Source organism: Rattus rattus, chromosome 17 (assembly GCF_011064425.1).
Source record: "Rattus rattus isolate New Zealand chromosome 17, Rrattus_CSIRO_v1, whole genome shotgun sequence".
NCBI lineage: Eukaryota > Metazoa > Chordata > Mammalia > Rodentia > Muridae > Rattus > Rattus rattus.
Window position 1 is genome coordinate 22,566,707 of NC_046170.1, and position 12,492 is coordinate 22,579,198.

Genomic DNA, 12,492 nt, shown 5'->3' on the forward strand with positions numbered 1-12,492 from the left:
GACTGGGAATACCAGACATCTTCTAACTGCTTCCCAAAACATCCTTTAACCCTAGTCCAGCTCAAAAGAACATTGGTTCAGGACTCTGCAGTAGTTTCTGATCTTTTTATCATAGGAGCTGATTGCAGGAAAATCCCGTGACTTCGTGTCTGAACTGAAGCTGTCTGAAAGTAACTTCATCACTGTGGGTATTGTGGCCATATATCCTTTCTTCCTGCTTCTGCCTCCCACTTGCCTGGAATCAAGCTGGTTGAGAACCACACTTCCACCTTCATAACATGTAAGAAGAAACTCCCATTTGTCTCATTCAGAGACCCTGGCATGCTGTTTTTTGCTCCGTTTGTCTTCATGACAGTAATAACTCTTAATAAATTCTCCAACGATCTGTCTCAGTGTTCCTCTTTTTAAAAAAGGATTTATTTATTTATATCTATTTGTGCATGTAGTATGCACAGAGGCTAGAAGAGGGCACCAGGATTCAGAACTGAATTGCAGGTATTTGTGAGGCAGTGTGTGGGTAAAAGGGCAAGATCCACAAGTGTTTGAAGTGGTAAAGAGTCATTTCTTAGAGCACCATCTGTGACCTTCCAGTTTCTCCCCAGTGAACTGATGTCTAGTTCTGAATTTCTTTGGGCTTCAGTGATTCAACAGTTGTTACAAAGAGTAATTAAATCTATTCTCATTAGGGTTTTGACTTTGTCTGTTTATTTTGTTTTATTTTTTGCACCAGATATAATTTCTAGCTGTCCTGGAAGTCACTGTGTAGATCAGGGTTGACCCTCTCTGCCCCTGCCTCTGAGAGATGTTGGAGGTGTTAAAGGCCACCACAGTGGCTGGTTTCTCCTGTCTTAACAGATATGGCGGACTGAAAATGCTCTGCTCTCCAGATGTATATGGATCGCCAGGTCTTTTTGACTGAAGAGTTGAAGGTCATTTTTAGACAACCCAACCAGTTAAGAAGGAAGGCTGGGGCTGTAGTGGAGCACCCTAAATGCCAGTAGCAGCTGGCTCTGAAAGTTTAGTGTCCAACTTTTCACTCAATAGGGACTTGTCTATTAAGCTCTGTCTGGATCAGGCATTTTCAGGTGCTTGCTTATTCAAAGAATTGAAAAACAGCCAAACACGGTGTATACATCTTTAATCCCAGAGCTAGGGGAGGCAGAACAGGAGGATTCTCGTGAGAGTTTGAGGCCAGCCTGTTTCATAGGTAGGTCCAGGCAAGCCAGGGCTGCACAGTGAGACCATGCTCTAAAAAGACAAACAAACAATTGAAAAGGGAAGTTCCCTACCCCCCCCTGAATTCCTCAGTTTCTTGATTAGCTGCCAGAGCAGGCTGCTGTTCCCTGGACCTCCACTGTCCAGTCCCTCTACCGACCCCACCCACTAATTCCCTTCCTCTTGTGTCTCAGGCACAAATAACTGCTAGAAGATTTGCACCACTCCCTTCAGCCTAAGAATACCCCACCAGAAGCCTGATCATATCTTAGGGCCCCCTCCTAATATCTGCTATAACGGTAACATCCAGGGACAACCAGATGGCTAAAGTCTCAACAAAAACCCCACAAATCAAAAAAATCTAGGCAACACGGGCGCCTTTCAGAGCAGAGGACCACAGTAAGTTCTGAATCTCAAAACATGAAGCACATGAAAATGACTTTTAAATCTAATCTTTTATAAAGACAGAAGTCTTTAAAGGGAAATGAAGAAATCCTTTAAAAATACAGGAAGAGAAAAACTAAACAGGTAAAGGCCTTTAAAGAGAAACTTAAAACTTTAAAAATTACAGGGGTTTTTCAATTGTGTTTGCAGCTTCTGTCGGCTGAGGCCTCTAACGTTGGGCACCCGCCATGAGCTCCTGTGAAGGAGGAAGGAAGGGGTGGTGGTGGGCAAGGAGGTGTCCATATCACTGGCTCCATACAAAGCAGACTGCCTCAACCACCGTGGTAAAGCACCCAGGAAAAACAACTGGTCACACAAAAGCTGTTTGCAAGTGTGCGCCTCCCACTGGAGGGTGGAGAAACCTCATCATTACAGGCCTGGTACTGTGGCACTTCATGCTAAATGCATCAGAAGTCCAATCAACTTCTGATCTGCAAGCTCCCCTTTCAGCGCCTTCCGGTGAAAAAAATTGCCCAGGACTTCAAAACAGATCTGTGCTTCCAGAGTGCAGCTACTGGTGCTTTGGCAGAAGGCAGGAGGCCTATTTGGTTGGCCTTGAAGATAACAATACCAATCTGTGTGCTATCCATGCCAAACGGTAACAATTATGCCAAAAGATATCCAGCTAGCAAGCCGACAGGTGGAGATCATGCTTAAGAGTCCACTATGAGGGGAAACATTTCATTCTTAAAAATTATTTTTCTTCCTGTTAATAGTAGTTCTTGTAACGTGTTAGGATATTTTTTCTATAACAAGGTACCTAAGTATATGATTGCTGCCAGTGACAACATAGGGACAGAATCAGGAATTGGCAGTTTCCACGTTCATTGTGTGAATTTTTAATATATAAAATGTAAAGATAAGCATTAATGCAAGCAAACTGTTTCTAGTGAACACATTTTAACAGCTCAATTTATAACAATTATATAAATAAGTCTGTTAAATTTTCTGACAATGCCAGCATTTGATTTTTGCAAAAAATAAGAAAATTTCTTTACCGATGTTAAACTAAATGGTATGTAGTATTTTATCATATAGATTCCATCCATTCTCATATATTTTCTTCTAAAGGAGTTGTCCTACTAAGTACACATGTTTTAATGTTCCATTCCTCTGTAAACTATAAAAAAGAATATAGAGGAAAATAATAAATAAATAAATAAATAAATAAATAAATAAATAAAACCGTTCAAGACCTTGAAAAATGGAAAATAGAAGCACTCAGAAAAGCACAAACTGGGGGACTCCTGGAGAGGAGAAAACCAAGAGAAGAGGACAGAAACAACGACGCAACTCATCACCAACAGGATATAGGAAATGGAAGAGAAATCTCAGGTGTAGGCAAGATAAGATAGATAGAAATTGATGCGACTCAGTCAAAGAAACAAGTTAGCAACTATTCACAGCCAAAACATCCAGGAAATTTTAGGATGTCATGAAAAGATCTAACTCAAGGACAGAGGAATAGAAGAATAGATAAAAAGTCCCAACTCCAAGGATCAATCAAACAAAATCATAGAAGAAAACAGAGATGCACAAAATACACAAGAAGCTTTACAGAACACTAATTAGACTGGAAACAGAAAAGAAGACTCTCCTACCACATAACAATCAGATCATTAAATCTAGAGAACAAAGAAAGAATATCAAAAACTCCAAGGAGAAAAGGCCAGGCAACAAAGGCAGACCCATCAGAATTATATCAACTTCTCAACAGAGACTCTAAAAACTAGAAAGGCCTGGAAAGATATCTTGCAACCTCTAGCCTTAGATGCCAATCTAGACAACTTTATTCAGCAAAACTCTCACTTGGAGATATTTCAAGACAAAACCAAATTTAAATGATATCTATCCATAAATCCATTTTTACAGAAAATACTAGAAGAAAAAACTGAAACCCAAGGAGGATAAGTAACTACACCCAAGAAACATAGGAAATACATAATTCCATACCAGCAAAAACAAAATAAGGGACACACACATACACTCACACACACACACACACACACACACACACACAGGCACACACGTGTGTGCACACACTAATATCACCAACATCAAAACAACAAGAATTAACAATTACTAGTCATTAATATCTCTTGACATGAGATGAACTCAATTCCCCAATAAAAATAACACATAAACAGAATCCACCATTCTGGTTTGGTGTGCATACAAGAAGCACACCTCAGTCATGAAGATAGTCATTACTTCACATTAAAGGAATAGAAAAATGTTTTCTAAGCAAACAGACCCAAGAACCAACCTGGAGTAGTCATTCTAATATTTAATAAGATAAATGTTCGATTTACTTTTAACTTTTAATTAAGAGAGACATGGAAGGATACTTTATACTCATCAAAGAAAAAAGCCACAAAAATGATATCTCAATTCTGAACATTTATGCTTCAAACATAAGGGTACCCACATCTGTAAAAAGAAACATTGCTAAAGCTTAAATTGCACACCAAACCCCATACATTAAGAGTGGGAGACTTGAACACCCAACTCTCACCAATCAATAGGACATCCAGACAAAAAGTAAACAGTGAAATAATTAAATTAAGTGACATTATAAATCAAATGGACCTGACAGATATCTACAGAATATTTCACTCAAACACAAAAGAATATATCTTCTTTCAGCACCTCATGGAGCCTTCTCTAAAATTGACTATATAGTCAGTCACAAAACAAGTCACAACAGATACAAGAAAATTGAAATAACTTCTTGTTTTTATCAGACTACCATGGATTAAAGCTGGACTTCCACAACAACAGAAACATCAGCAATGCTTCAAAGTCATGGAAAATGAACAACTCTCTACTAAATGACCACTGGGTCAGGAGAGAAGTAAAGAAAGAAGTTAAAGACTATCTAGAATTTAATGAACATGAAGGTGCAACATACTCTAATTTATGGGACACAATGAAAGCAACACTAAGAGGAAACTTCATAACACTCAATACTTCCATAAAGAAATTAGAAACTTACCAGTGATTTAGAAGTACATTTGAAAGTTCTAGAAAAACAAAGAAGCAAACACAGTCAAGAGAAGTAAAAGGCAGGAAATAATCAAAATCATGGCTGTAATCAATCAGTTAGAAACAAAGAGAACAATACAAAAAACTAAGAAACCCATAGCTGGTTCTTGAGAAATTAAAGTAAATAGAAAAAAATCCTGGCTCTACCCAACTAAAAAAAGATAATAGAGACAGCATCCAAATAAATAAAATAAAAACAGTGGAGACATAACAACAAACAGGAGATTCAAAGAATCAATAGAAGGCTCGGCATAAAAAACCTGTACTCCACAAATTGAAAATCTTAATGAGTTAGACGATTTCTTAGGACAGATACCAATTAATGTTAAATCAAGATCAGGAAAGAGTAAGCTCTAAGAAATAAAGAGGTTAAAAGTCTCCCAACTCAGGGCTGGAGAGATGACTCAATGCTAAGAGCAAAGTCTCATGGGAAAGTACAGTGGCCTTTAGTTGTGTCCTGTAAACTTCAGTAAATACGTGCAATTGTCTAAATACGTTTTAGCTGAGAAATTCTAGGGTATGGCCCTCAACTACAGTCCTTGGTCAGTACTTAATATTTAATAAAGAGTCTCATCCTGCTCATAGTATATGGAAAGAGCACTGACTGTTCTTCCAGATGTCTTTGTTCCACCCCAGCAAAATTAAATGTTGGACTTCAACCATCTGTAATGGAATCTATGCCCTTTCTGGTACACCAAAAGACAGCTATGTACCACATATAAAAATAAATAAATTAAAAAAAAAAGTCTCCCAATCAAAAAAAAACTCTAGACCAGCTGGATGAGTGCAGAATTTGATTTCAAAGACTTTAAAGAAGAGGAACTAATAATTCTTAAACAAATCATAAAATAGAAAGAGAGGGAAACACTGTCAAACCCACTAATGAGGCTGTAGTCACTGACACCTTAAACCACATACAAAGACTCTACAAAGAAAGATAATTTCAGACAGTTTTCTTATGCGAACATACATCCACCCTACAATAAAAATACTCTCAGGAAATACACACACACACACACACACACACACACACACACACACGACACACACAATCATCCACTCATGATCAGTAGGCTTCATCCCTAGGGATGCAGAGAAAGCAATATATGAAAATCCATCAATTTAATCCTACCATATAAAACAAACTGAAAAAAATATGATCATCTCTATTAGATTTTGAAAAGTAATCTTTTTGAAAAGTCTGCAGCACTTTTAGTAATATGAAGTTAAAAGTCTAGAGAGATCAGAGATACAAAGGCAAAATGTCTAAAATAACAAAAACAATATACAGCAGGCCATAAACCAAATCAAATTTACGGAAGAAGCCAAACTAATTCCACTAAAATCAGGACAAGAAAAGGCTGCCCCACTCTCTCAGACATTTAGCCAATATAGCTCCTAAAAGTTCTAACTACATCAATAAACAACCAAAGGAGACTCAAGAAAATATAAATTGGAAAGGAAGAAATCAAAGTATCACTATTCTTGAATGATGATAGTATACATAAATGATTAATGGGTCAAGAAAGAATTTAGGGAAGCAGCACTTTTAAAATAGAATGATTTAAAATGTCTTTGGGTAACTCTAACTAAGCAAGTGGAAATACATGCATGCCTAGAACTTCAGGTCTCTGAGGACAGAAATTAAGGAAGGTATCAGAAGATAGAAAGACCTCATGCTCACAGGTCGGTAGGATTAACATCGTGAAAATGGCCATCTTAAACAGATTCAAGGCAATTCCCATTGAAATTCCAATGCAATTCTTTACAGACCTTGAAAGAGCAATTCTCAACTTCATATGGAAAAAGAAAAAATCTAGGATGCCCAGAATAATCCTGAAAAATAAAAGAACTTCTAGAAGTATTGCCATCCCTAACCTCAAACTGTACTACAGAGCAATAGTAATAAAAACTACATGGTATTGGTATAGGAACAGACATGGTGATCAATAGAATCAAACAAAACCCCGGAAATAAATCCACACACCTACAGACACTGGATATTTGATTAAGAAGGCAAAAGCATACAATGGGAAAAAGAGAAGACATCTTCAACAAATGGTGCTGGGTTTACTGGATGTCATCATGTAGAAGAATGAAAATAAATCCATATCTATCACCGTGCACAAAATTCCAGTCCAAGTAGATCAAAGACCTCAACCTAAAATGGGATACACTAAATCTAATAAAACAGAAAGTAGGGAATACTCCTTAGTCAGGGAGTATGTCCAGAAGAGGGAGGGAGACATCAGTCCACCCACAAAATGGGTTGAAATTCAACCCAAAATTTTCTTGCATACGAAATGTGCAGGAATAAAGATGGAGCAGAGATGGAGGGAACAACTAACCAATGACTGCCCGAACTTGAGACTGATCCCATGTGGGAGAGCCAACCCCTGACGCCATTAATGATACTGTGCTATGCTTGCAGATAGGAGCCTAGCATAACTGTCTCCTGAGACAGCAGGGATGGAGGCAGATGCAGAGATCCACAAACGCCAGGCTGAGCCCAGGAAGTCTTGTGGAAGAGTGGGGGATAGAAATGGACAAGACACAAGGGTCTAGGAAACGAGAAGACAGAGTCAATTAACCAGGACCATAGGAGCTCACAGAGCCTGGGCCAGCAACCAGGGAGCATGCAGGAGCTGGACCCAGATCCTTTATTCATCTGTAGCAAATGTGCAGCTTGGTCCTCATGTGGTTCCTCTAACAAGTGGAAAGGGGGCTGTCTCAGTCTCTGTTCCCTGCTATTGGATCCCTTTCCTCCTTCCTGGACTGCCTGGTTGGGCCTCAGTGGGAGAGGAAGTGGCTAAATCTGCTGGACTAGAAGCCCCAGGGCGGGGTGGTACCCATGGAGAGTGAAAGTGTGGAGGCATTGGGAGAAGGGATTTGTAAGGGTGGGAATGTGAAGAGAGAAGGGAGCGGAGCTGTGATGTAAAGTGAATAAAAAAATTAAAATAAAATAGAATTGGAAAAAACACAAATATCAAAACAATAAGAAGTCTTATTTAAAGAGACAGTACAGGACAGATTGACAGTGAGGAGAGAGTTGCTTGAGCAAAGGTGCACACGAGCCTCACCTGTTTGAGGCTTCCGTAAAGCCAAGCCAGGAGGATGGTTCTCTATCTTGATTGATAGACTTGTGTTACATTCGTCATATAAGCGTTTCCCAGGATACATCTGATTTTTAACTGTATGCATGCCCAATGATGTTTATGGATAAGAGAGTAAATTAGCAATTTCTGCCCTAAAAGTTCACTCAGAGGGAAAAAAAAAATCTTACCTCACTGCTTAAGCATGTAAATCCATTCAGGCTGCAAAGAACCTGAAGTTCGCAGACATGTTCAGGGCCGTAGTCGAATGTGAACCAACTACAGAGGGAAATTACTGAAGGGCTTCAAGGAGAGACCTGGACTGTTGTATTGTTTGGAGCAATACAATTGTATTGAAGGTGTTTATCAGGTTTGGTAGTTCTCTGGTGGAACTTTTGGGATCACTTAAATATACTGTCATATCATCTGCAAATAGTGATATTTTGACTTCTTCTTTTCCGATCTGTATCCCCTTGACCTCCTTTTGTTGTCTGATTGCTCTGGCTAGAACTTCAAGAACTATATTGAATAAGTAGGGCGAGAGTGGGCAGCCTTGTCTAGTCCCTGAATTTAGTGGGATTGCTTCAAGTTTCTCTCCACTTAGTTTAATATTAGCTACTGGTTTGCTGTATATGGCTTTAACTATGTTTAGGCACGGGCCTTGAATTCCTATTCTTTTCAGGACTTTTATCTTGAAGAGGTGTTGAATTTTGTCAAATGCTTTCTCAGCATCTAATGAAATGATCATGTGCTTTTTTCTTTTAGTTTGTTTATATAGTGGATTACGTTGATGGTTTTCCGTATATTAAACCATCCCTGTATCCCTGGAATGAAGCTTACTTGATCATGATGGATGGTTGTCTTGATGTGCTCTTGTATTAGATCCAACAAAGAAAGAGAACTTCAGACCAATTTCCCTTATGAATATCGATGCAAAGATACTCAATAAAATTCTTGAAGTGGTTTTTCTTTACTAGGAAAGCCATTACTTCCTCATCCAGTACCATTGGTTAGCTGTCTTGGTAGAGGGACCAAACAGCGCAAGCAAATCAGGCCCGCACTCTCCTCTCCTCCTGACCCTAGGAAATTGACATGGCTTTCCTGCTCAGAGAGAATGACCCAAAACAACTCTAGCCTTTGGTGCTACAGAGATACCTAGTTCAGCAGCAAGGTTCACCAGACCTTCCTTTACTTATGCTTGCCTCGGTTCAGGCTGACCTGGATGCTCTGGCATATGGGATATATTGTCAGCCTGCATGCAGCCTCACCCAACGCCGGTTGAACATGTAGAGAAGTTGCAGACATCCTCCGGTTATTATGTGGTGGATGTATCTTGTTGTGGAGTTTGAATCTACTGGGAGAAACCAGAGACCTGGACCTCAATTAGTAAATTTTAGATCACTCTGGTGCTAGCAGAAGGATTGGGAAAGAGGCCTTTAGAGCCAAATGTCACACTCATTGTTGAAAATGGGGCTGTCAGGTCTCTTTCAAGCAGACACAGGACAGGTGTGGGTATTAAGCCATGCATACCCGCGCAGGATTGTTTCTATTTCTTCCAGTTCTTTCTCTACTTTCCCTCTACTAGCAATAAACAGACATCTCATCCTTTCTTACCACCATTAGTAAGCAGGGCTTTCCATCAACAAAGGCAGATGTTAAGGCCTCATAGCACATTATCTTCTTCGTACTCTCACCTGCAGGGCCACTAGGAGCCTCCAGCAAAAGGTCAACAACAAGTCCTGAAGAGATACCTGGTTTTGTTAGTCATTACAGAGCATGCCTCTCAGAGCACTTATTACCCAGAACTAACCAACCGAGCACCTAGTGACTGGGATAGAGAAGCCTATTTCCTGGGCAGGGAAAAGCACAATGGTGGTCCAGTCAGAGCTGCCTCCACCCATCATCTCCCACATCATAGTCTTCCAGTTTTCTAGAGCCTGGCATGGCTGTGGTCTCTTTACTGACTAACATCATTCCTGCTATGGCCTTGTTTATGAGTGAATCCCTAAACTCATGAGGGCAGTAAGCAATAACAGATATTGCTAGAGAAAAGTTCTATAAGAGAAACGTGAGCAAGTGTTTGCAGCAAGAAGCACTCTTTCCTTGGGCTCAAATGGTCCCGCCCTGGTTCCCGTCCTGTTTGAGTTCCTGGTTTGACTTCCCCAGTACGGATCAGCCCGAAAGTATAAGCGAAATAAACCCTTTCTTTCCTGGTTACCATTAGTTATGTTTCATCACAACAATGTAACCTCAACTAGACAGAAGGGTACCCAAAGTGGGTAATATAATTTAATCATGCTGTTTTAAAAGGATTTTCAATTTTTTTATTTTGCTTTTATTTCGCTTTTTGCTTTTTGGATGACAGGGTTTCTCTGTAGCTCTGGCTGTCCTGGAACTCACTTGTAGGCCAGGCATGTTCTCAAACGAGATTTGTCTGTCTCGCCTTGTGGTGCTGGGATTAAAGGCATGAGCCATCACTGCCTGGCCAGATTATGGAATTTGTGAATCTTTATTAGAAAGTAATTCTCGATTACAGGAGTTCAATGGACTTTTCCAGAGCCAAGAATTTTGGGAGAACAGAGATGAGCTGAGGCCGGGTTTATGAAGTTTCAGAGGAAAATTGAAAGGGTGTTCTCAACTCAGGGGTTGAGACCCCTTTTTTAGGGGGAAGTGTACTTAATTTCTTTCTCTTTAGGCCACTCTGAGACCGGCTAGAAAATAGTTATTTATATAATGCTTCATAACAGTAACAACATTATACAGTTATGAAATAGTCACAAAAGGGATTCTGTATGTTTTAGCTACCAACACAAGAACGTGACAAAGGGTTCTAGTACGAGGGTGCTGAGAACTACTAGTTTACACTCTAAACTCAGGGTGTTGTGTCGAGCAAGTCTTGCAGTACTGAGCTAGCCCGGTCACCATGATTAATCACTGGCGGACCGAAGCTTCAGGGTTAGTTCATTAACACACGATTTTACAATATTTGTGATCATCGTCATTTAGCTATCTATTCCTTTGTCACCATGTTTTGGCTTTGGTTTCTGCTGTAAACTGGCAAGAAAATTTAGAGACCTTTTGTCATCATCCTTTCTGAGTAAGCAAACCAACTCATGGATCTGTCTAAAGTGAAGAAGGTTGTCCTCTGATGACCTCACTCCAGATACGCGAATAGAAGGATTCCAGAACCCAGAAGTTATTCTGGCATCTTAGTGTATTTATTCGCCCAGATTCACTTGAAGCCCTGTTTTGCTGTTGCCACCTCCTGTGAAAGGTACAGTTGCACCGGTTATGTTGAGGATCTAAGGTTTTCTGTTTGTTTTTGCACTGTCTGATGTCGGTATTTATCTATATCTTTCGTAGTTCCAAGTGGCTTCCAACTCTAGTCAACACCTGTCTACCATCTGCCTCTACCCAAACTCCTGTAAAAGTTAGACGTTGCAGCGAGCACGTGTAGGGCTGTGACCACAGTACCTCCATGCATTGGATCGAAGGGATGTTTAAATGTAGAGAGGAAAAGAAACGAAACAATCCAACCAGAGATCATGGACAATGCCTAAGAAATGATACAGAGGATGAACATCAATAAATAATTATGAAAGAGAGTTTGAAACATGTTAAATAAGGATACACCTACCTAAGGCAATAGATCAACAACAATTCAAACCCTTTACCAACCTCATTTCAAATAAGAAGCCTTCAAAAGCCACCTGGTTTCTAATGTGTTTAATCAAGGTTCTTCGTCTTGTAACAAAAATATCTTCTGTGTGACCAGTCAAAACATCAGGTCATTTTATGTGGTTTACAGGAGTCCACCCAAGTCCAGGCTGAAGATTTAGTGCTGGACTGGGCATCTGTTCCTTTCTTGGCGTGTCCTCTTGTTGTAGAAGAGGGGGGAAGACATGAGCACACCTCCGCTTCAGAAGGGCCCCTGATACTTTCATGTAAGTCCAACACTTGAGACTTACAAAATGGGAGCCACTACTGTGAGTTTGGGCTATGGGATGTCACTATCCAGGTGTTAACAGTATGTTAGTAGTACGAAGAAGTGTGCCCTTCCCATTTCCTGATTAATATCTACCTGAGAATGTCAACAGACTGTTTGCTACAGGTTTAGAAGGTAAATTCAGGTTTGAGCCACTTCTTTCTGATTCCCTAAGATACATTTTAGATAAGTGGAATATTGAGAGACTATCTAGTCTTATTTTTGGCTTTAAAACTGGGGAGACTGCCCCATCTGAGGATTCATCCCATATACAAACGCAAACAGATACTATTGCTGATGCCCAAGAAATTGCATGCTGACAGGGAAGAGACTGATATAGTTGTCTGCCGAGAGGCTCTGCGGAGCCTGACAAATACAGAGAGGCAGATGCTCTGAGACAACCATTGGACTGAGAATGGGGTGCCCAATAGAGGAGTTAGAGACAGGACTGAAGGAGCTGAAGGGCTTTGCAAACCCCATAAGAATAACAACAATATCAACCAATCATATCTCCCAGAGTTCCCAGGGACCAAACCACCAACCAAAGAGTAACATGGAGTGACTCATGGCTCCAGCTGTATGTAGTAGAGATGGCCTTGTGGGGCATCAATGGGAGAAGAGCCCAGTCTCTTGGAAAGGCTGATGCTAGGGTAGGGGCCAGAGGGGAGGGGGGGAGTGGGTGGGTGGTGGGTGAGTGGGGAGCACCTTCAT

The 12,492-nt window shown here is 40.3% G+C and overlaps 1 pseudogene; it reads right to left on the bottom strand.

The window, feature by feature from the left end:
* The window catches only part of LOC116886650, a 12,064-nt pseudogene extending 4,159 nt beyond the window's left edge, over positions 1–7,905 (bottom strand).
* Positions 7,906–12,492: the final 4,587 nt, after the last annotated feature.